Source organism: Argiope bruennichi, chromosome 3 (assembly GCF_947563725.1).
Source record: "Argiope bruennichi chromosome 3, qqArgBrue1.1, whole genome shotgun sequence".
NCBI classification, from domain to species: Eukaryota; Metazoa; Arthropoda; class Arachnida; order Araneae; family Araneidae; genus Argiope; species Argiope bruennichi.
The window spans coordinates 40,784,395-40,811,513 of record NC_079153.1 but is presented as its reverse complement, the minus strand read 5'-3'; the positions used below and the strand labels follow the sequence as shown (position 1 = coordinate 40,811,513).

At 27.5% G+C, this 27,119-nt stretch overlaps 1 long non-coding RNA gene across 1 annotated transcript; it reads right to left on the bottom strand.

The window, feature by feature from the left end:
* Positions 1 to 324: 324 nt before the first annotated feature.
* Positions 325 to 26,794, bottom strand: LOC129963770 (uncharacterized). Its single transcript, XR_008784013.1, has 4 exons — positions 26,681 to 26,794; positions 6,421 to 6,583; positions 2,976 to 3,065; positions 325 to 750 (listed from the first exon to the last, which is right to left on the bottom strand). It is a non-coding gene; the product is annotated as an uncharacterized LOC129963770 (long non-coding RNA).
* Positions 26,795 to 27,119: the final 325 nt, after the last annotated feature.

The window sequence follows — 27,119 nt, the reverse complement described above, 5'->3', positions numbered from 1 at the left end:
ATGCTTCTTTTGTTTTGTAATATTTGTATATATGAAAAATATTTCTGTAATACTATTGATTTCTTGAGGATATAAACTAATCAGGAATTTTCATTTTTATATATGTGCAAATCTTAGCTTTATTTTAAAACTCCGAAATGATTACTAACTCCGTTTTGAAATTAAATTCTGTCTGTTGAAATAAGTTTTAGAATTTCTCTTCAAACCGGAACAACCAGAACATGACTTTTGAACACCAACGAATTAATATCTTTTTGTTAAGAACAACAACTAAAAAAAAATGAAGAAGAAACTAAAAGAAAGCGAAAAGAAAGACGAACAAGGTTTTGTTTTTCACATATATTTTATTTCACTACAAGAACCACGAGATATAATTTTATCTACCAAAAACATTCTAAGCAATTGAAAGTACAGAGAGAAACCTAACATGTTTTAGAATTATAAAGCTTTAATGTCAAATGACTATCCAAACAGAAAAATCTATTCTTTTCTTCACTAAACTATCCTACGCAGATGTTACGCACAAAAACAGAAGCAAAATTATTTCTATATGCATAAAAGATTAGTTGTTTCATTTCAAATAATCAGGCTTTAGACGTGAAGAGACGCCGCCTCCAGCAGAGTATACAGGATAAAAATCAATTAGACGCTAAGCAACAATACAGTGAATAAATAAAGAGGCATATTGTGAAGTGCGTTTTCTCTCTGGATACATGAGGAATCCATTTTTAAAACAGATGCTGAAACATCCTGGAAAAATAAAAAATAAAAATATCAGCATTAATTGATGAACTGGAATACGCAAACACCGTTTGACATTTGCGACTTTAAATTTCATCATTTCGAAGTGTTTTGCTAATTAATTCTTAAAAATGGAATGTATTTTATCATAAAGGTTGAGATTAAATCGATTAGATTAAATGCAAACGATAATAAACAAGTCGTTTGAAAGATTGAATCAACAAAGAGTAAACAGCTTTGAGTTTGTTAACATCAATGAGTTTGTCAATATCGTTTGTTACCAAGCAAAAAAAGAACAAATAAATTTTAACAGAATTTATGACATTAGCAAACTATTTAGAATATAAAATGTTGTAAAACATACTTGGTTACAGTTTAATATTTCTTATTTTTCTAATCTTATCCATATAAAAAAAACTTTCAGACTTCCTCATTTCAAGCGACTGAAACCAAAATTGGATATTGATTAAAACCAAAATTTGGTAAAGACCTTAAATTTTGGTTACAAAATCATCCACCAAATTTAATTTATCTAAGTCATTATATTTTGAGTCATCATTTCCACTTACTTGCGAATACACAGACTCGCAACCATTTGACTGCCTTTCCACAATTTGAAACCAATTTATAATTTTGATAATAAAACCGTGAGCCAAATTTCATCAATATAGATTTTTGCTTTTTTTAAACACTGTATTCACGTGCACAAAAATAGAAGGACAGATTTCCTATCGATGAATTTCTATCAAAAATTCAACAGAAATCGAAAACTTCGTTAAGACCACATCTCATCTGTCAACATAATTTTTGAGTAATCGTATCCTCTAACAAATATAATTTCACGAAGATGATTTCATGTAATAAATATCTTGCTTGTTTAGGTTTGAACAACATGTTCACAAGTAAACAGATGGTCAGACAGCTTTCTCTTTAATGAATTCTGTCCTCAACTTGCTTGAAATCTGTAACTTTGGAGTCAATAATGCAATTAAACCATCCGCTTAGTTTGCTATTTTTTGAGTTACAATGTTCATAAACAAACATAGTCCCATAAATATGCCTTTCGGTCATAGGGTGGTCTAAAATTTCGATGTTTTTTTTTTTTTTTTTTTTTTTGAAATCTCTATATCCTTTTTTTTTTTTTTTTTTTTTCGGTTTCAATATAGTACACTCACGTGTATCTGGTTCGTGATTATCCGGCTTCCATACTACCCGGCCTAATTTTCTCTATCGTACTTCATTGAGGAAGGCAAGGCATTGCATTGGCAACATTGCCAAGGCATTAGAAGAGGGCGTCTGCTACAATCCTCTTATGTGTCGTGTGCAAAATACGACAGGAAAAGAGCGGCGTTCTGCCCGTTGTTCATTGTTTCGTCAGTGTGTAACGAGCTTCAGTTGTTGCCGCATTATAACTGTACAGTACGTAAATGATTCGTAAAATGTTCATTGGGTATTCTTAATGTTTTTTTTAAGTATACAACAACGAAATGAACAGAATTCATGTTAAAATGTCAATTTATATCCTTTAATTTATTTTTTTCTAATAAATTCTTGTAGAGCAGTATATTAACATATATAAACTACCAGTTCATCGTCTTCTATTTTAACTTGACATATTATCGGCAACTGCTGCTATGTTTCACCGGGCAGCGTTCACTTTTTGCGTGGCTTCAGATAAATGGAGGGCTTAGTATTCAATAAGAAGGGAGAAAATGCATATTGTAACAGTGGGTTTTGATATAAAAACACTGTCTTCTGGTATTGGTGGATAAAGAAATGAATTCATAGAGCTCCGGTTTATCCGGCTTTTTTATTATCCGGCCTGTCCTTCCGCCACGTTAGATCGGATACTCGGGAGTGAACTGTAATTTCTTTTTTGTGGATTTCGTATACGAGAAGTTAGAAATACTTGCATAAAATGCATACAAAATAAATATCGCATAAGATATCGCGAAAGACGCATGCGCACTGTGCCACACAGTGCAGTTTTTAATTACATCTTTAGATTACATATCTGCTATATGAATGATTCCATTGTGATAGAGTTTTGCTTCAAAGAACCGAGAATTTCTAGCGATCTCATTTTGTTATACTGCGCATAGGAGTTTCTTTTTTTTCAATTTAAATTCTACTTATTCTTTTTTGGTGAATTTAGCAATTAAACAAGTGCCGAATTGCTACAAAAATGGTAACATTTGGTATAAATGTTGTACCGAAATTTGAACATAACCTACATTAAATAGGACTGCTGGCAACGTTCTCATCACGGTTTATCGGGACTTCTCTCAACTTCGGTCTCATCAACTGGATTGTCATCCACAAATCTAGAAAGAAACATGCAACAGAACCAATTAATATTAAAAAGTCAACAAATTTCCTGGTGACATAATAAGTTGTGCAAGGAATTCAAAATTGCTGATCTTTCTCATCAAAATAAGCTTTCTTAATTTTTTATTTATTAAATAATTTCATAAACGTAATCAAGTCAAATGAAATAGAAAAAAAGAGTTAATGCCCTGGTTGATATAAGATGTTAAAAGGAAAAAAGTCACACTTTTCAAAATATCGTCAATGTACAATATATAATAAGCATACCATATTGCTTTTATAACAAATTAATGATATTGCTTCCTTGCGCAGTTAGTTTTATAGCAAAATAAATAAATAAAGGAGTTTTATAGACAATTCTTACGGATGATGAATGGATGCCAAATCAGTGACTCCCGACCTTAGAGATAATTTGGCGACTTGGAGCTGCATTGGCGAACTTTACTAACAAATATGAAGATTCCCTCGGCAATCTCCTTTAGAAGTCGAAATTCATAATTTCTTCTCGAAAATTCAATGCCCTGCTATGGAAACTATAAAAGCGGTTGGATTGGAACTTGGATTGAAAATTTTTATTTGGAGTGTGGATCGCCAAAGAGGTCTCTCTGAATTTCTTGAGCTGTTGCGGTTGTTTAATAAAAATTTCCTGCTTGTGGAATTTATTTCTACCAGTGGGTTTTCCTTTACGTCTCGGCTGCATTTTATTACCTAAACCTGGCGTCTTGTGGATTAAATCACCGTTGTTCATTATCAAGCTTGATAGACTTTTCACCGAATATTCACAAGATGGATTTCCCGTAACAACATGTACATTTTTTTTTCTATTACAGTGATGAAATTTTAAAATAATAAGAATACAATAACTGATTTTTCTTTTAATTTAATTACTTTTATCTATATATTGTCTATACATCTTTAGAATTGCATGCAAATAAAGAAAGCATAATATAAAAAAATACTTTTTTTATATAATAATATTGCATACAATTATAAATAAGCCATAATTATAATATCAAGAATAGTATTTTATTTAAAAATATTTTTGAAGATTTAAATTATTAATAGGTTATTTTTCATTTTGTGCTCAGAAAAATAGATTTGGAGTTATCTATGCATAAGATCCAATTCCACTAAGAAATATTATAAAAAATATAAAGTAGAAAATAAATGTCTTTTTTATTTTTTTATTTTCCTAAGTAAGAATATCACTAGATTGCACTATTGAATTCAAACTTTAATTTATATTTCTTTTCAAACGAATAATATTTGAATTTCTTTATAGAATGTCAAGTTCAAGATTCTTTCCAAAAGAACGTAAAATTAAAATATTAAGCTTTGTGTCAAACACAACTGCCCCTTTCTAGATTTTAAAAGTTATCCAACCACATAATCACAATTTCTCTTCTCAGAAGTTCCGTTGAATTTTAATACTTGTATTATGTTTCAACCGTATAAAAATCGTTTGCAGAATTTTATTCAATTATTTATTTGAACTATAATCAGTTTTTACTTCCTAAATGGTAACAAAAACTACAAAATTTTGACTAGCTGTTGACATTTGAAACCGTTTTTGAATTAACTGTTCTGCATTGTGTGTTTGTATTAAATAACTGAAATAGGATATGAAGTAGAGCGTGAATTCTGCTTGTTAGAAAAGCTTTCCAAAAGTAAATGCCAATAAAAATAATGTTAACATTTATATCTGAAGTGGATGGAGCAGGATAATATGTAAATAACAGAACTCATGAGTACACCCACGTTTTAAAATTGATTTTGAATAGAATCTGTCATCTCTTCAATATTTTCTCATTCTAAATTGAAATATATTTTTAAAAGTGCTCTTTTAACTTTATAACTCAATAAGGTGTATTAATATTCAAGACTGCTCAATTATATTCAATTGCTACTTTAAGAATTTAATTCTGAATGAAAATATGGATTATAAGAATTCAGTGATTTATGTTTATATTTCAAATTGTTAGAGAAGAAGCGATTCTTAGTAATAGATATGCTCTTTGTATATTTTGATTTTTTGATTTAGTCTTTTCTATGACTTCTGTTTTTTGGATCGGAATCTGTATATGCTAAATTCCCTATGACTGTTATTTATATTTATTTTTGTTAATTAGAGATAAATAACTTACTTTATGTGAAAAATTTTTCATTTAAATGGGAATTACTTATATATCTGTGAAAAAATAATCTACTTAAAACTTTATTTAAAAAAAATATGTAAAATTTTACATTTGTTATTGTTCGATAGCTCGTGCCATTTTGAATTATACAGATCAAATGAAATATTAATAATAAAGAATGCCTATATTATCTTGTATTGGTTTGAATCCCATTTATTATAGCATATCTAGCCAATGCCTACACACAGCAATTTGTTGCTAAATGCTAAATTTAATATAACAGTTTTTTATATTTTTCTTTAATAAACAAGTTCTCAGTCTACCAGAGTAACATTTTAGAAATTCCAGAAAAATTTAAGTTAAGAATACGACGAGGAAATGAAACCTGTAATATTCATTCTCCAATTTTTGTCACTGAAATCATGTTTTACAAATTGGACAAATGGTTGGTAAAGTCGTTACCTTTTATTAGCTACTAGCCGCCTTCAGTCACCATCTGTTTTTTTACTTCATTAACAGTAGGAATTTCATCATATCAACGAACTTTTATTAACTACATCTTATTTCAGCAACAGAGTCTACTGTTTAAAATTACACTTGCACAATAAATACAGAACGCATTGTAATTATGCTTATTGCTTCATTATACTTGTAGAGTAGTGAAATTAATTGACAAAAGAAAATAGGAAAAATCGCTCCAGTTGTTAAATCTGGGAGCTCTTGCTGACTTGTTCAGCGATATCTTTAGAAAATTGAGATTGGTGGTGATGAGGAGGGGAGGGGGGAGATGCTCATTTATGAAGTGGTCATAAGCCTTTGTATAAATTAAAAGTTGAGAAAATCGGTCCAAGAATTGGGCTGAGAGATTCTGTCAAGGTTTTGCTCTCCTTAGGGAATGTAAAATGAAACCATTTGTTTTGGAAATTTCTGTCAAAAATGAAGGGGCGTGGGGTAGGCAGTTATTAATAACGCATCTAGTGGTCTTATGGAATAAAATTTGATAAGATCGGATCACTGACTGGTGCTAGAGGACTAGTTCTTTGATTTCCTATTTAATTTAAAACAAAGCTGTATTAATGGCAGAATATCCTAATAAAGAGACTAAGAAATTGTTTTTAATTTTCAAATCTTAAATGTATTTTAATTTCATCTGAGTTAATCTCAGATAATAAGAAATGAGACGGAATAACTCAAGATTAAGATGAGAGATACTTACTCAGCATCACGGGTGCAAATAGGCCTGCATCTTCCCTTTTCACATATTCTGGTACAGCGTCTGCCTTCCACTGTATTCACATCACAGCTGAGTATGACCAGCAGCAGGAAAAATCCAACCACGAAAACGTGAGATGATCGCATCTCGCTTTTGTCTCCAATTTCTAAGAGACGAAATAAAATAAAATACCAATCCATTAAAGATTCATTCAAAATTCGCTAATAAAAAAACCATCTGTATATTTCTCAGATGTTTTCTCACAGTTAATATTAGCGTAATTTATTAAATTTTCAAAATATTTTGATGTTTGAAAAAATGCGTATTTATAAAGAAATTACACATTCAATAAAACCCCACTAAAATTTAACATTTCATTGTTGCATGGTGTCACAGTCACAAAGTATCTATCTCCGACCTGCTATGAAGCGTATGAAATGAATTAAACGTGTTCCTGTACTCAAACCAGACGTGTTTCTGCTGCTCTATCCTCCATCAAGAGCTCCTCACTATTCATGGAAGGCTATCAAAAGTTATTTGTCAGTCTCTGTCTCCCCACCATTAAGGAGATAGTCCCCTTAAAGGGAAGGGTACTCCTTTAATCTTACCTGAACCTGAATGACACTAAGGGAAAATTAAGATTGAGTCCTAATAGATATTACCGGCAACGGTATAACTCCTTCCGTAAGAGGCAAAATCCATCATCAGAGGTAGTTCGATCCGACGTCATTTCTATAATTAACCGGAAAGCAAGAACCAGCCAACATACCGGAAGCTTCTCATCCAAATTTTTGGAGAGCTCTCGGTGAAGGATGGGGGGCAATCACGTGGTAAAATCAACTGTGGAAATCATTGAGCGTTTAAACGTATGTTGCTTAAGTTGTTTTATGATGTTACAAGCAACAAACCAGAATAAGTAAAGACGTGAATGGTGTGGAATTTTATGTGGATCACGTGAGCACCAATTGACTGTTTAAGGATGAAATTAAATTTAAAGGGAGAACAGATAGCCTCTGATTTATATCATTAACTGAGATAAAAGTTTTGAAAGAAAAAAACATCTAATATCCACGGAAAATGGAATCAGCCAAATTAATTTTTTTTCTATAAATCTCATTTTATATAAAAAAAAAACAGGGGTTCTTGTGATGTATGCATATTGTTCTTAAACATCCAATAAAAAGCATGAAAACAGAATTAAAGCATTAACATTATATAATGCATCATTAGGATTATATATATAAATATTCGTTAAGATAACATTTATTTGCATTTTCAGTCATGCATTTTTGATAGGCCCATTTTGAAACTGACGTTTATCAGAAAGACATGTCATATGGAAATTATACAAATGAGGTATTAGTATACAAATACAGCTGACAGATCCTTGTCTCAAAATAAATCGACTCTTTTGCATAAACAAGCACGTTTAAAACAAATGCAAATAATTAAGAATAAACTTTAAATACAGCTAAGTCGCAGATATTTTCCCTAATAAGTTTACCCATGTTCTTTCGTCTTCATTCTGCTTGAATCCATAATTCACGAAAATAAGATAGTTTAACAGTAAGAATACTTAGACAAACAATATTTCTCTAATAAGATATACACGCCGGATGTTAAATATTCCATTCCACAAAATTAGCTGTCTTAATTTGTTGGTAATTCATAAGCATATTAGAGTGTTTGATTTTGTTCAGTGCATATCGAAACTTAGTTAATTCAGATTAAATTCCATAAAGTATATTTACCGTCGAAATCCATAGCTTCACCACATGATGCGTCACAAAAGCCAGTTTGGAAAGGCAATGCCTTCAAGGCTTTTAAATATTTCTCAAAGTCGAAGTAACGCAATTTCTGGGATAATTACTTACCTAATCACTGCATTCATTATAATACAGCTTGCTCAGAGACGATAAGCTTTAAAGATTCTGTTTAAGAAATCATTCATTTTGAATGTATTAAACTCTTTGACTTCACGGAGTGTAATTACAACAATTATCTTGAAAAGATGCTTCATTTGACAAATGTTTTAACGGCAATGTTTCTACCAATAATAAATGAGAATGGGTGTTTGAGTTTTACTGGAGAGAGTTTTTGATGTATTGCTGCCATATTTAGCTCAAGTATTCTTTGAAGAGAGAGAATATGAACCTAAGAATTTTTTTACAATTTTAATTAATTGAAAATTAAACAAGATTTCCACATTTTCCTAAATAACTCCCGAAAATATTATTGAACAAAATTGATTGTTGAATTATTTTCAAATTAAAAAAAAATTTAACGTTACACATTTAATTGCATTCCAATTTGTCATGAATTGTGGTAATTTCTTAAAAATGTTATTTTGTATAGTATTCAAAAATAAATTCATTTCCATTTTGCAATCTATTAATCTTTCAAAATTAGAAAAGGATATATGAAATGTTTTGCATTTAAATGTTCGATGATATGATCTATTATGTTTGCTATTAGACTGTGAATATATTGCTGTGTTGAAAATCCATTCTATCCTCTAATATAATAACTATATTAATAATATATTCAGTAAGTTGAATGATTATGGTTGCTTTTTTTAAAAAAATAAGAAAGTGAAAATATGGCGTTAGGCAACATGCAGTTAGACATTAGATGACGCGGCAGTTACGCCAATAGGTAAATATGCCGTCATTTGGGAAGATGTACAATAAACAGATGTAAAACTGCTGACATTGCTGTTATTTTGCGTTTTATGGCACAAGGACCCCGTTTTGGCTAAAATTCCTAACGTAATGTCCATCGCAGTACACGTCTACCGCGTAAATGTCTATCCCAATATCGGGTTTAAAAGTTATATCGCGATATTTAATGGAATTTAAATACAAACAATATTTTCGACAAACTAGCTGGTCACTGAAGGCAGCTAGTTAACTATAATTTATAAAAATCCACTAAAGTTATAAAAAAAAGTGAGGTGACAATTGGTAGATGCGTTAGGATAATATAAGGAGCTATCGGGGTACAATATTTTATTTTATTTTGAACAGATACAGATCAATTAATTGTGAGCGTTAAAGAAAGATCATACTGAACCGAATGATACGAAAATTTGTTAAATGAATTAGTAGATATATATTTGCTTAAGTAAATGAAATAAAACATATTGCCTATGATGTGAAAAATCAAATTGAGTTAAATATTTATTTATTTGTACTGCAGAAAGTATGTGTAATTGATCAATAAAGAAAGAACAGAGCAAAAACAAACAAAAAAAAACATAAAAAAATTATATACATTTTTCAAAAAAAAAAAAAAAAAAATCATCAAAAATCAAGTTAGAGTGTAACAAACTTTATGCTGCTGAATTAGGGTCATTCTTACTCTTATCACGTCATACATGGAGGGTTAATGACATGTATGAAAAGTTACTAAGTTCTCAGAGTATGTATTTGTGTGCATGAAAAAACATTTGAATAAAATCAATATCATTATTTTCCGCATTCTTTTTTCAGAATGCTGGATATAGAAACTAGCTGTTTCATCATTTTAAAACATGAGTTTTAAAATAAAAGTTGAAATGTCTCCCTTACTGTTATTAGATAATAAGAGAAATAGTGTGATTGGAAACAATATCTTGAATTCTGTTTCTTTCTTATTTCTTCTTTTTTTAGAATTAGAAATTTTTAATGTATTATTTTAATAATTATATAAAATGTGAAAGTTTCATACATAAGGCCTTGCCTATTCTACTATGTGACACTAATCATAACTTCAAAATGCTGATAATCAAATTGCAGTATAGCCAAGTCTGTGTAAATGGCCATTGCATTGTTTGATTAAGAATAATTGCAAGTAAAAACTGTTTTTAATAAGCACAATAAGCTATATATTTAGCGAAATAACTATACTTAGATAATTAACGACAATTTTGTTTTGGTAACGGGGTATGTAAAGTAAAAAAAAAATGGTCAGATATAGATACAGAAACCGTGGTCTGTTGATACCTATAAAACCAATGTCAAATTCAACGCTTTTGAATTTAGATTCTGAATTACAACCATCTTCTTTTAACCTGATTTACATTATTGAGAATATCTCTGCTGATCAATTATGGCAAGATTTCGAATGATCCAATCTCAGCATGCATTTTATTTGATCAGCTTGAGTTTAAAAATCCATTAATCAGCAATTAAAATTTATATTGAAAAATAAAAATATTCTCACATAATAGTTTGAAATTTTCAGTTTCAGTTGCAGATTTCAACATTTATTTTTCTGTAATTTATATCTAATATATATAGACGTGTGTTTTTAATACATCATTTTGTTTTAAATTATGTTTAATATTATCATACAGAACGAAGCTATAATTTTTAAAATTAAGCATAATTAGGTAATTCCATGTATATGCATCGCAACAAAAGCATCTTTTGTCTAATAAAACTATTTATCTAAATAAAAATAATAATTCATAAATAGTTTGTTCCATATAGAAGTCTAAAACAGTGAATATATTTCCTACAAAATTTTGCTCATAAATGTTGTATAGTTTAAAGAGCATTTTAATCAATAGTTTTGCAACACTATATTAAGTAATTACTATTTTAAACTAAAAATTATGTTCTCCTGTAAAGAAAAAAAACTTTTTATTTTTACTGTTGCCATTTTTATTGAATGAAGATATTATAATGACGATATTTTAAATCATTTAATTTATGTGAATTCCAGTTGATACTCGCAGTATTAAATTAAATGTTACGTCATTATTTAAAAAGTACATCACAACTATATAGAAAGTAATTAACTTTAGGAAATTTTCAAAAATCGTTTGGCATGATTTATTGCTTTTCCAATAATTATGATGTTTAAAGATCATTTTTCATAGTTAATATTCTCTTATAACTTCTGCTGATAATAAAGACAGAGTATAATTTGTGTTGCCACTGTAAATGGCGGAGCATTTGTCTATGAGCTACCAAATTTGGAACAATTTTATTTAGGAGAAGGGAAATGTGCACATCGGTGATATTTGATAATTATTAGAATTTTAATTAAAAGAATTAAGCGATATTTTGGCATTATTCTGCAATAACTTTCACACATTTTATAGATTTTTTTTTTTTTTTTGCCTTTTCTTAAAACTAAAAAAAAAATCTTTTTAATTTTGTCACTTTAATCGTAAAGTAATAATTACTTAAAATGTTAAAACTTTTCTTAAAAAAATATTGTTTTGTAAATCTTTTCAGTAATTTTTTTATTTTAAAAACAAATTTATGTCTTTCGTTGCTTTATCAAATATTTAATCGCATGACTTTCTTGCATTTTTGAAGGCTAAGAAGAGAGTTTAAATACTAGCATACTCAAATACATTTCATACACACTTTACATACGGAATAAGAGAGTGAAGTTCCAATGTAGGGAAAGCTATTGTGCAAGTAGAAGATAAATCATCCAGAGAGTTATGTTTTTAATGACACTATGATGCAATGAGAGTAAACTCCATTAGGAATGTTCGTCTTCACAATAAACAGAACAGTTGTAAGGTTGATTCATATTTAAGTCTTTAAATATATGGCAATTAATTTAATGTCAAAAAAAATTTTTCTTTGGGAATCACAAATATGAAAAAATTTATAAAATATGTGATTGGAATTAAACGAAATCTTTAGCTTAGTTAAATAATATAATTATATGGCTTCAGAGCATCGCTTAAAGTATCTTTTTAATTTTAAAGGTGAGAATAGTAAGAGAATTTTGTATATTATATTTCACATAAAAGTATTTTTTTTCCTTGAAAATATTGTGAATCAAAATAATTTCTGAGCATTACTGGATATATCAAAAAGGGTATTTAATATTGGTAATAAAAAGAAAAAATAATTTTTAACAAATCGAATGTTTTAAAATTTTCTTTTGAAAATGATGTGATTAGAAAAAGAATTAAGACACTTCATCTTCTTATTTTCCGTAATATTAGCAAATAAATAAATAAAAAATACAAACATTGCTTTTCTCGGTAAATATAAAATTGATGAAAAGAAATAAATATTTATTGAAATTTATACAAACTAATTTTATTGAATATTTGTGCGAAATTGCCTTGCGTTCATTCTTATCCAGAAAAGATTTTTAAAAAAGACATAAAGCATATCCTTTTTACATAAAATATCTTAATTACGCTCAAAAATACATGTTTAGAATAAATTTCTACAAAACTTTTCTAATAACACATTCATTCCACACAAAAGAATTTCGATGAAAATTCAGAGCAGTACGAATATTAAACGATGCAGGAATACGTAATTACTTCGCACGCAGGCCTCTAAGTGATAGAAGAATGTGAGGCTGTTGTCGTGTCCAGCAATTCTTTATTATTAGTGAGCTTCAAAATTTCATTGTTAAAGGGAAAAAGAAGAAATCTTTGTTCTTTTATCCCTCTTCCGAATAGTTTCGGTATTCATACTTTACAAATTAGTTCGGGTACTCCTAGAAATTAATAACTTAATTTTGTCCTACACATAATGCAGCAATCACAAAGGGTTAAAATTATTGCTTAGTGTGGAATTCTGGCATATTTTTGAAAAGAAAAAACCAGCGTCGATTCATTATGTACGCAATTAAGTGACGAGTATAGTGTTTTTAAAAAAAAAAAAAAAAGGAGACGCTGTAAATTAGAATTTAAGCTCTAATGGAATTGTAAGTGTTCCAAAACAAAAGCGCAATGCATTTACAGTTTGTATTACAATAGATTTCAGTTTTTGAAACGATGGATTTTTTCCATTTTAAATAAACAATTATTATGAAGTGGGAAAAGATAATAATACAATTTAAATTGTCTTTTCGAAAATTTAGGAGTGTGTTAAGTATTCTTCCCTACGCTTTGGAACTTCTATTTATTTATTCTATTAAATTATTAGTAAACACTATCATATATAATTTATTAATATCCTTTTTTTAGGTAAAACAATACTATGGGAAATTTAAATTTAATTCTTTATATAATATAGACAGAGAAAGGGGGGGGGGAAATCTGCAGAATACCAATGCCAATCATAAACAACCCCTGATTTCTTAATCATTAAGGGTAGGTATATACTTACAGTCGAAAAATTGCTTTAAGGATCATAACGAAACAAATTTTATATTTTTGAATAATAAATGCTCAATTAAAAAACAAACAAGATTTACATTTTTTCATATGTAAAATTATTTGATTTAATGATTGGATATTATTAAACATGTTTAGGAAAATATTCTAGAGATAGCAATGTTTTTATATTTTATAAAAAACATTGAAAGTATACAGATTTGAGCCCGGGACTGGCCAATCTCTATGCACCTGAAAAACACATTTCTGGTGTTATGTCTGTCTTTGAATACAATAATTCAAAAGCGCTTTGAGCTACATACTTGAAATTTGGTATACGATCTTTACACTAAATATGCACATTTCTAGCAAGTTTCGAACTAAATCTATTAAGAAGAAATATGTCTTCCCGACTATTCGAGTACAAATGAACTCGGTAATTACAAAATAAGTAAAATGCTACACAATTTAGTTCGCAAATTTCGAATCTAAATTGTAAATTTCGATTCTAAATTTGGTTTCAGTCGGTCATTAAAAAACGTCTCAAATAGATATTTCGTTTTCTGATATTTGTGTTTTAACCGCATCTCAGCGATTAATCGCCAAAAAACTCTCAAAAAATCCCACTCTAATAAACTCTTTTGTAACTATTGTTTACCAATGGAATGTGCTTTATGATACACAAGTATATTTTCTTCTTATTGTACTACGCAGCACACAACTCTCATGTGCAGTTTTTTAAAAATAAATAACTGAGCAGTCTTGGTTTGACCGATGTCCATAATTTTATGCAGGATTGAGAAGGATATAAGATATTTATCAGAGAGTAATGTGAGTATAAGCCACCAGGGGCATTCCTGGTGGCTTATTAAGTTCTATATTTTCGTAAGTAAAACTGACCAACTTATAAAGCTTTCAATCTTGTTTTCAAAATAAACGACTGCCTTATGCAAGTGCTCATTTTTCTAAAATTGGCCATTCATGAATCAAATTGTGGTATTCAAAGTCTCCTAATTCATTTACTTTTTAGGCGTAGAAGAATCAATTAAAAAATATAAATGTATTTAATATTTACTAATGTTAATTAATTAATATAATATTTATTAAATATGAATAGAAAATTATATAAAAGCATAATCTTCATAATCTTTTGAACAGGATATCTATTGTCGAAAACAATATAAACTATAATTCTTGATATCATTTAAAACATTTGTTTTTGGAAAGGAATGTAACTTTAAAAAATGCGCTTATCATAAAGTAAATGGTAAATATTAAATTTTTGCTTACAATAATGGATACAAACAAGTAGTAATTCAATTTATTTTTGGCCTTCAACATGGAATAAAATGAAATTACTATGAATTAAAGCCCAAATAGGCCGTAATTCACTGTTATTTTTTAATTAAAAACTATTCTCAAGCAAATAAAATTCTGCAAAAATTGCAAGTAATTTATAAAAAGATCTTATTTTAATTTCAAAAATAAAAAGATGGGGAAACGAAATCGGAATAAAACATGCATTAAAACCGATGTAGTTTTAATTTATCCTTCTTTATTTGTATTATTTTCACATTATCATGAGAATACAGTGTTTTATCATAATATGAGGGAAAATGACATTTTACGGTATAATATTTAGTACAAGATAATTCTCGATAGCTATTTTAGTATATTTTCTTATAAAAATAATTGAGGATTATTTAATTCATCAATCAGTGAAAAATAATCAAATATTTCTATCTGAAAAAAGGAATAAGTTTAAGATATTCTTGTGGTGAAAATAATCAAAATGCTCTTATTTTCTTGAAGTACTTGTTAAATTGAAATTTCTTATTTCCTCGAAGTATTTTTTTTAAAAATTTGGGTGAAAATTTAATAATATTATAAATGATATTTGTGTAAATATTCTTCCATTGATTCTCCAAATGAATGCACAATTCATAAATAGGAACTTAAAAAAAATTCTTGATTAATGAATTTTCATTTATAAATTAGGATCTTATTTTCATTTATAAATTTGGAATCTTAATCAGAGTATATATTACTTTATAGAAAGTCTGCACGGCTTTCCGTAATGTAGACCATACTATGTCAGCCATACAACAGAGAAATGAAATTTTCCTCCTTTAATTGAGCTTTGCAAAGAGCGGATCAGATAGTAGACTATTGAAGCTAAATCGTATGAAATATTTATACACGAGCCACATCGACATTTTGAGTCACTGCTATTTCACAAATGTTAATGCGGTGATTATTTATGATCACTGTGATCAATTTTATCTTTACAAAACGTGAATAATCTATCGGAGCGTTGCCAATTTTAAACTAGAAATTCGCTTCATCTGATTGTCTACTTCGTTCGCTTACAGTATTTTTCAGAAAACAGCCCACTACTTTACAGCACTTGATTGTAGTCGTGAATGCGATATCCTCATGTCTCGTTTTCAAACTACAAAGTACTCATTTACATCCAAACTATTCAGATTTCTTTTATTATTTACATCGATGTGAGGACTTTAAAAAGCTGCAGAAAATCTTGTACATCTACTTTTTCAATGCTTTTGAACAGCAAATAAATATATTTCGTAGCGAAATAGATGTTTGACCTTTACCATTTTCATAGGTTGTTGCATTTTTTGGAAATTTAAAAATGAAAATTTCTTCAATGATAAAATTCTTTCAATTCACCCACGATAGTTTTTTATTACAATTTTTTTACCTTCTCCTTCTTTTTTTTTTATTCCTGATGTCAAATTGTTTTCTAGGATAATTTAAAGTAAAATAACAAAAGATAGAGCGTACATCTCAAAAACATCTCATCATTACTATTTTCGGAGCTAGAAAAGAATGTATTAGGTATTTCCTATGTTAGGTAAGAATGTATTTCCTATGCTGTATTAGGAAAAGCATTAAATGTCGAAAATGCAGTCTTTCACAATGTTCACACTGATATTGAAGAAACACAACCGTATTGGTGTTGATGGTAAACACACATAAATATTGGCGAAACCGAAAAGTTTGAGAAAATATGTAATTTTATACATTGGTAATTATAATTTACTTTTCCTGAGCCCATTGTGATGAGCATATGCTATTAGAAAACACAAGGTACTTTCCAGTCAACACAACAAATGAAGACTTTAAAAAAATTTTAACTTATTTTTTTTGAATAAAATTATAGTTATAATTCCTTTTTTTCCTTTGTTGTTGACAAAAATATAAAGACAAAGCTTCATTCTCTCAGAAAATCTATCAATTTTAGAATTCTTATTTTCCAGTCAAGCATTTCAATAAGCAAAAAAAAAAACGTTACTGACTGAAATGATAAAAGATTTCTAAAATATTTTCATATTTTGTATTCTTTGCATTGTTATATGCAAAAAAAAAAAAAAAAAAAAATTGGTAAAAGATTTTTAAAATATCTTGATACTTTGCATTCTTTATGTTGTTATGTGTAAAAAAAATCTTGTTAAAAAATTTCTAAAACATTTTGTTATTTTGAATTCTTTTAATATTTTTAAATGTAAAAAATATCTTGTTAAAAGATAGATTACGCTAAACATACAAATTTTTATATTTTTCACTCCTATATTCAAGCTATCACAATTGATGGATGCTATTTTATAAACACCTTAAATGCATGGGAAAACATGAAACAGCATATAATCATAACATTTATATGACTTTGTTAGAAACGGTAAAAAGGTTAAATGAGTTTTTTTAATAGGAAGATTCTTAAACGAAATAGAGAAAAATATAAAAACATCGTGTGTTGTAAAATTTCTTTATATCAAAAGCTGTTTTAGAAAAAAAATTCTGTTTGATATCGTGTTCCAGACGAACGCCTACTCTTAATAGAAGGCTTTGATAGCACATGATCCTGTGAGGCTTCTTTATATGATAATATACCTCACAAACAAGATAGAGAAGAAACCGAATAAGACTGATATATTTTTCAAAAATTTCTTTCTACAAAACTTTTCATTTCCTTTAAAATCTAATGAATTCCATTAATCTGAAATTTGAAAACGATATTTCAAGAAACGTAGTGTAGTTTGATCAGTTCTTTTCTTGTAGAAGGAATGCATAAAACATCAAAATAGTTTTTCTTTCAATGTTTACAAATGTTTCCTTCAATGTTATTTTCAATTTCTTTCTTACTTCTGTTTAGAAAAAAAAATATTATTGCTAGGTTTTTAATTTAAAATGATTCATACTTTTTTCAATTTGAATTTTGCTAATTTTTCAAAGGAATAAGTTATTTAAAATGTTACGAAGATATTTATTTGTTTATATTATTTTAAATTGCTCAGTTCTCAAAAGTAAATAATAAAAATAATCAAATAAACTTCTAAATCATAAGTGGAATTCTTATTATAAATGATGATTAATATTTTTTAATATTCATTTTTTCTTTCATTCCATCAGTTTTTTTTAATAAAATCAAATGGAATAGATTTATATAATGTCATATGACCATCATAACTTTGTTAATCATTTAACATCTGACATCTTGTAATGTTACACTTTTTCCCCACAAGATATTAAGGAATTTTAAAATTACAATTGCACAGCAAATTTGATGCTTATCACATTTTCCCAAATTGTCTTCTTCTTATGTTCTTAGTATTAAAACTCGGAAATTGTATTCATGTAGTAAAAAAAAAAAAAGGATGTGAAATTTAGTGAAAATAAATGCAAACAAACGTCTTCCTAAAGCTTTTGCAAATTTAAAAAAAAAATTATCGTTTGGTTACAAAATTATAAACTAGGCATTCATCCTTTTGAATGGACATCACATGTCAAAGATTTATTTAAAATAAAGTTGTAGTTATTTTGGCAGATTTTCTGAATATAGCAATGGTCTTAATATACAATTATTTGTATCATCATATTTATTTACACGTCATTTAATCTGCTTTAAAAATATAAAATAGTTAAGCCAGATTTTTTTGTAATAACACTTTCTCTTTATATATATATATATATATATATATATATATATATATATATAATTTACAGATGAATAAAAAAAGGGAGAAAGACAGAGAGAAAGTATGTCATGCTTCCTAATTTTTTATTTACAATTTTTCAAGCGCTAAAAAAAAATCACGCTTCCTATTTTTTTATTTACAATTTCTCAAGCGCTAAAGAAAACGAAATGCACAGGAGGGAAAATTCTGGATCCTATAAATTTTTTTATCAAGATTATTTACAGATTTAGAAAATATTTTATCTCCAACACGTGCTCACGCGATCGTTTGCAATATACATTCATGCCACTGGTAAAGAAAAACATTTGTATTTTTCTGAGTTGAAAGATGCTTTTCTTTTTATTAATTTTTTTTTTACTCCAGAATCTTTTTCACTCTTTCACCAGTGCAGTAAATAAATCGATTTCAGTTTATTTTATTAATTTAATGACATTTAGTATACTGCATTTGGAAGAGAAGAACGATTTCTGCGAATATAATGAGTTCTTGGTGAAAAACCGAAAGACTCAAAAGAAGAATGATTACAATAAACAGCGTAAAATAAATTTTCTTCCAAATTCTAGTTATATTTTCGAAGTGTAAACAATATGGAAAATAAGCTAAGCGGATTGCTTGAAATGCTTCTTTTGTTATGCATATGCAAAGTATTAGCTTTACATTCCATCTAATTAAATCCCAGTTTATTTAAGAATAATGAGTTGATTAAATTAGAAAAATCAATAAGACAGCTGCGATTTTCAGTAACAACGAAAACAAGTTGTTATTAATTGCCAAGAAAAGATATTGTAACAAAACAATGCAAAATATATTCTTTTATAGATAATTCAATTACCAATTCAGTAGATGACTTTTTCGCTAAATGTTATTGTTCTCATCGAAAAATAAATAAATATAATTTAAATTGGTTTCTATTTTTACATTTTTTTTCTTCACAATCAAATCCTTTTTAAGACCGATATATCTTATAAAATAAAAGTGATTTAATTCCACAACTGAAAATATTCGAAACACAACAAGATTTGGAAAATTTACAAAATTAAAACAAGATTATTTTTAAAAACTGCACTATTTAAAATATGCATCTAACTTCGCTTTATGCTTTTTTATTGTATTCTATTTTCTTCTCACATAATGACAAAACAATTAACAATTATAAATATGAGATAAATTAAATCATTGATACTATCGATATTTGGCTTGAAATGACAAACAAAGACAGTAAAAGAAATATAATTTTACCCTCCAATTAATTTTTGAAGCAGGATACTTGGAAATGAAGACGTAGAATATAAACTGAACATGGTGTATAATTTTAGGCATTACAAAAATTTTGTATGTCCAGTTAGCCTAAAAACTTTTGAGGGATTCTATTTAATCCATTTCTCTTTGGAAGAGAAATTTCTGTTTTCAAATTCTGTACCAAACATATTAACTAAAGTCTAACAAACAGACATTTGCTATAAAATATGTTAAAATAATAGCAATTTTCTTTAAATAATTGCAATTTGTATCGCTTTTTTAAACATGCATTAAACTATAAATTATCTTCTCTTTTTAGCATTAAAATCGTTGTAAGGCCTATAGTACTTCGAATAATTTTTTGAAGTTATTTTGTAGTCAAAAATGTTCTGCATGACGACGTTGCAAAAAATATTGTTTTTGAATTATTAACAAGATTTTTATATTTAATTCAATTAATTTAGGAAAGGCAAGTTTAGAAATTACAATGTTTGCGAAATCTCACATAAAAATACAGATTGCGAAGTTTTTATAGGTTTGGAGTTTTTATAAACTTCAACTATCATACTTTGTGATTCTAGCCGATTTTGGTGACTGGATGAGAATATTGGTTTGTTTAGCTTCGATTAAACCTCCTATGCATAATTTGATATTCGTACCTTTTACAATAAAGCATTTGAGTCAAATTATGATAGTCATTAAAACCGTATTATTGCTGTTGATTTCTTTAACATCATTGCCCCGTTAAAAACATGATTATCCGGCCAATTTATCTTCTAAACGCTTCGGTATTATAACTTTAACTTCTTATTTCATGTGTAAACTGCCAGATAATAAACCAAGTCTTTTTTTCTTAGCTTCCAATAATGGGTAAAAATCAAGCAATTAAATATTTGACAAAATATTGAAAACTTTTAAAAAATTTACTGTAACAATAAAAATTTAGAAAATCATGCAAAAAAAAATCTTTTACAAGTTTACAAATCTTTTACAAAATTCAGTTTGAAACTGCAGGATAGTTAAATTGGTAAATTAAAAAGACAATTTTTTGATATTGAAATTGATGCAAATATGATTTTTCAACAATTATATGCATATTTTCTTTCAGAAAATGTGATTTAAATCTTAATTTAAATTCTTATTTTTAATGAAAATATTTCTTTCAGTTATGATTGAATTTTCATCATGAATTGATTTAATCTTTAATTCTATTGAAATTTCTAAAAGTAACGAAAAACTTTAGCTCCCATTTTTATTTCGAATCTCTTTCTATTCATTGAAATGTTATCTAAAATATCAAACAAGTTCAGAACTTCTTTTCCTAAAATGATTAGAAACTTTTCTAGGATTTTTAGATTGGATCAAAGAGTCGCTTCATAATTTAATGGCAATGAGATAGACACTGTACAAAAGTCAGCGTATGAAAGATATACTGTACAAAAGAGAACTATACAAGAAATAAAAGAAAGAGAGAGGCAAGACGCCTGTGTACTTTATGTTTAAAACTATTAATAAACAAAATATGAAGGTATCTTTCAGTTAAAAAAATTTCTTGCTATTACAGAAAATTCTCTGTCATCATAAAAATATAATGATACATCCTTTAGAAAATGGAGCAAGTCCCTCATTTTTCATATAATTTCCACTCTTTCAAGAGACATACAACGAAAGAAATACGGGATTAATTTTTATATAACTTATTACATTTTGGTCCTATTCAAAACTATCTCATTAAAGGCTTTCAAAGAAATTGTCGACTCTTTCCTATATATATATATTAATTAATTTTTTATACATAAGTCTTAATAATTATAAAGCTTTCAATTTAAATTGTTATAACTAATGTCAAAGATTTTCATCATCTCTAAGTGTATTTGATATGAAGTCCACAATTTCTTCGATATACAGATGATTAATATTTCATTTCGTGTGACTTGTTTATATCAAATCGTAATTTTTCGATGAATGCGATGTTTTGTCATATTTAATGAAAAGATAAAACTCAATCAACAAATTCACATCCAAAAAGAAATAGAGGACGTGTTCTCTCTTTGATTTCCCAATACATTAACACAATATGCTGCTTTTTTGTGCTTCAAATTATAGGGAAGGATGCATTTGGGAAGTTTTTTTCTCCATCAAATGGATTCAAAATTTTACATAGTTCTGCAATTTTGTCAGCAAAATCGTAAACCAAATCTCATTTGCCCACATTGCTGAGTTTTCTAGTTATAATGTACATATCGTTTTTTATAACTCCTTGTTCATGTTTCCACCAAATTGTCAAACAATAATGCCGTGTTATTTCAGTTGTCTTACTTAAGTTCTGTTTACTGTGTATAAGAATTTTTCTATCATCATTATCTATCATCTAAATTTCGAGACATTCTTTCACTTTTTTTGTATATCTCGTAAACTACGCAGATATCAAACAAAATCCTTCTTCTATAATTTACAGCAATGGGAGGAAATCACGCAATCAGATAGTTGATGAAACACCTGAACCAAATAACCTGATCTTCAGGGCAAAAATGTAAAATATTGTTGGAAATCAGGCCAAAAGACTATTTTTAAAAATTCAGCAAAATTTACACAATTATTAAATTATTATTATTTTTTAAAAATTTTGACTCGTAAATCTAATTTTTAAGAGAAAATATTTTTGAAAATTATAGCTCGAAAACTTCAAAATCCAGCTTAATTTTTAATTAATTATAATTCTAATTAAAATTTCAAAAAAAAATTCTTTGATATGCACATTCTTATCTCCTAAAGTAAGTTTTGTGTCAAATTTAATAGCTGCAGGTCAAACTATCTGGCCAGTCTAGCGGAAATAAACATACGCGTACTTGCATATATTCATGTTTATTATTAATAGAGATAATAAAAAGCTGTTTACTAAATCTCATGCATCTCTCATTTGTTTTTTTTAGTTATATTATAATGGTTATCAAGTAAGGTTCAATTCATGATTTAAATTGATTCCATTGCTGATATTGGAGTATATCAGTTGGAATATATCTGTGAGATTCAAATTCCCCGATGTCATATATACGATGTCGTATGGGCATAGAAAGACAAATAAATAAGCTCCTTACCATTGAAATTCGCCTAAAATTTGATGAAATTCTGCATTTTTGATGTAAAGGCCATATATTGAACATTACCTTCTTTCAGAATGGTATTCATAGACAGACTCAATCTTTTAAATGGCTTTTTTCGGATTCAAGAGGGACTGAAACGTAGAATTTCAGCAAATTTTTCAGATCCAATTTTCTGTCTTTCTTTCTTTCCTTTTTTGCCTATTTCAAAACTCTCTCTTTATATACTTCATATATGGTAAAACTAAATAAATAAAAAGCAAAGATGGTATTGCTGAATAAGTTTTGCTACTTTTTGAAAGTGGGAGATGTTGAAAACAAAGCAAGTTCAGTTTCAGTAGAATCGCTAAAAACATCGCTTGTCGGCAGCAATAAAATCAGTGGATTCCTGACTAGGCAGCTGCCTAGGATCGCTAGTTGTTGGAATGAAAACAGTCAAATCGATTTTAATTGTTATTAATTGAGTTACCAAATAATGTAAAGAATTCGAAAAAAAAAGTTTTATAAATTGTAGAATATGATCTACCACCAGTGTTTTGTCAAGTTTAATTTATCTGGTTCTTATCTGTTTCATTACGGAGATTTAGTTATTGAAATATTTTAAATACCAAGCATCCAGTTTAAATTAGTTACTTTAAATAATATTAAAAATAACTTAGTTAAATAATATTAGTAAAAAATTTTAGTTAAATAATATTGAGTCCAACACGAATGCCACCCATTCTTGAGACATAATAAAGTAAATAAAAACATACGCATTTTTACGAAGCTGCTGAAATAAAATTAAAAATTAAAATTAAATAAATAATAAATATATTGATTAAGTTAAAATCAAGTAGAAATATGAAAATAAATTCAATAAAAAAGAGGATTCATATTGTGTATTGCCCCAAGGCCGTAAAATGCCCTAAATATGCCATTGAGTCGAATATTGCAAAAACTGTTCTACTACAATCAGAGTTGCTTCAGAACAGAAAACAGCATAAAATTGTAATTATAAAGAAGTTAGTGAAATTTACGTATAAATTTTATTTTTAAAAGGAAAAAAAAATGGATCACAGACACGGCGAAGAAGAGTAGGAAGGGCGATGCCAGTTTTAATAGAGAAAGGATCACGAATGCAAAATGCTAATGCATTTTTCTCACATTTAAAGACAAATCTGACTACAAAGTATAAGAATTATACAATGCCCTAGGTGCCATTTGCATTTGTCAAATCATTGATAATGTGGATATAAAAAATGAGCCAGGCTCCATATTATTTTGGTGGCTAATAAAGGAAAACGCCATCAGTCAAATTGAGGGAAATAACACATCATACACCTTATATTAAAGAAACAAATCATGATATAAACGTAAATTACTTTGCATGCCATATAACGAGATTACTAAGCTACAGAAGCAGTCAATGTTGCTCATTATTGATATTCGGTTTATTAATTGCTCCGTGTCACAACAGATATTTTTGAGCGTTTCTAAAATAATTAAGGAATGCGCTTGAAGGAGATTGAAACATTTTAGAATGTTTTAAGCAGTTTTGTCGTATCTGATTACGTAAAAGAAATGCACAATAGATGTAGATTTTTTCAGAAGAATAATAAACAAAATAAACCATATTCATATAATAAACCATATAATAAAAGCAAACAGCTTGAAACTGACATAATTAGAATTTAAAAAATTTATGCATCCAAAACTTCGAATTAAGGGAAATTGTGTCTAAAAATGAGTATAAGATTCATTTAAAAAATGTTAAATGAAAAAAAATGACATTTTTCAAATAAAAATTATGAATAAAAATTTATTTTCTATTCATAATTATTCATTTAATCTGAAATTAATGAATAAATAAAAATATTGAAATAAAGGAATTTAATAATTTAATAAATACGCATTTAAATAAACGAGAAAGTAATTTTAGTAAACGAATAAATGTAAGCAAGAGAATTCTATAATTAATTTCAAAATAAGTTATGGAATTCGCTTATAAACAAATTTATAGTTTCTAAAAAAAGTAAGACATTTTCATAGCTATATTAGTGAATTAAATCCTTGCTTGAATTAAATCTTTAAAATTATTCATTTACGACCGCAGATACATTTAATTACAAAAAATAATTCAGGAATTAAAATGCCTTTGTATAGTTTCTGTTTTAACTTTGAATTAAAACTTTTTTAGCATTTTACAAATAGGAAATTTAAGGAACTAGAGGAAAATTACGGTGAATATACGAATATGGATGAAAAAAATTAGCAATTTCCTATCATAATAATTCTGATTTTATTATTAATTATCTTTGTATTATATTAATTTTTTTAAGATGAGAATTAGTTAAGATAAAACTTTACTATTGATTAAAATAATAATAACATTTTTTTTCCTTCAGAAACATACAAATTATAGCTCTCTTTTATCTTTAAATACGTTCTACAAACGCAGACGATTCAAAAATGAACTGAATTGTATTTTTTTCTCTTCCAAAATAAAGGCTATATTTATGCGTATAGTAAAAACAAAAATAATTGATGAATAGAGTTGAATCTTTTAATCGTACTTTTCAATGAAAAATAAAACAGTATGTGTTGAAAAAATGAGACTGAAGCATTTTCTAAATTCATTGAATTCAACATTTTTGAAAAGGTCACTGGAGAGGTAAACACTGTTTCTGATAACATTTTTTTTTTTTCTTTTTTTTTACTGCATAGAAAATCCTCGTGAGACGTATTCGTTGGATGATGAAAAATAATTTATTTAAAACAAAATGCTTTTTTAAAAATGATTTTAACTTTAATCATGATATTACAAATAATGAATAATTAGTTTTGCGTCTTTGCTTGTTTCCTATTTTATAAATAATCTGAAGAAATAGAAAAAAAATCGCTTATATCGCATTTAAGATATTTGTAAAATAATTTTATCTTTGAATTTTATAATAAAATACTTTTATATGCAATGAAAGAATTTATTGTTCGAAGTTTCCAAACAGACAAACAGTAATAAACATAATTTTGTCTAAAAAAAACAATATGAAATTAAGATCGTTCATTTCTCTTTTAAAATATTATCTAATTTTTTTAATATAAGCTAAATAAATAAAAAAAATATGGGGTATAATCCACATAACGAATTCTAGTTAAAATTTATGACTATATTAATGCCTTTAGCATATAATATTTCGTACTAATTGTAAACAAAATTTCATATATAAATGTACAACAATTTAATGCATTAAAAACCCCATAATACAATAAATTGATCCCAAATGATTAATATGTTAGAATTCGAAATCAGTTTAATGGGAATTTCAATAAAAATGGATTATTGCTCTATATTTCTTAAAACAAGGTGGAAAAAAATTGATTCAAATTGACAAGGTAGAAAAAAAAAACATAATGTGTGTTTTAACCTTTTTAAAAATAAAATTTAATTTCTTTAAGAATTTTTTAAACTTTATATTTTTAATTTTTCATTATATTTAATTTCTTAAATTAGTTTGTAAATAAAATCACCAACACACAACAACCCGATCGTTTTTTTTTTTGAAGAAATTGATTCAAATTGAAATAAAGTTCCATTTTCAAATATTGAAAAAAAAATAGAATAAAATAATAAGATCAAAGAAGCTAATCAATTTCAAAAGCAAAATTTATAATCTAGTTCTCTGAAAAATCAGTTTAAAAATTTCATATTAAATGGTTTAAGTTCAAACACTACACTTGCATCTCGTCTCCTGAGCCACTTGTTGCTAACAAAAATTGATTAATAGAAAAATAAAAACTTTATAACTGAATTTTCGAACGGTCATTCTTTAAAAAAATCAAAACGCCCGCGAGGTGAAACATTAGACGATAATACTTACTAGCCGCAAACGATTATTTTGTTCGAGGAGTGAACTTTCACAGGAAGCAGATAACCCAGTCAATATCGCCACTCAGAAGAATTTAGCGTTTGTGTGAAAAAGCGGCCGCGGGCGCATGCATTTAAATCGGAGTGCATAGCTGCGCCATCTGGACAAATAGATGATACAGTCAACGAGAATTCTTGTGTAATGTAAATAATTTAATTGCCAGGCTTATGTAAAAATATGACGTTGGAATTCGAAATATCTAAGAAAAGACAGTTTGAAAAAAATTTCTTGTAGATTATTGCTTCAATACTGCGCTGGATCGAGCCTGTGAGATTTTGGCCATGACTTTCTAAAATAATTCAAAGAAACTTCTATTAAGGAGAAATAGGTGTTCTCTTCTTTTTAATGTGAAAATTTTAATGCAAATCAGTTTTAAAAATCTTTTAAATCA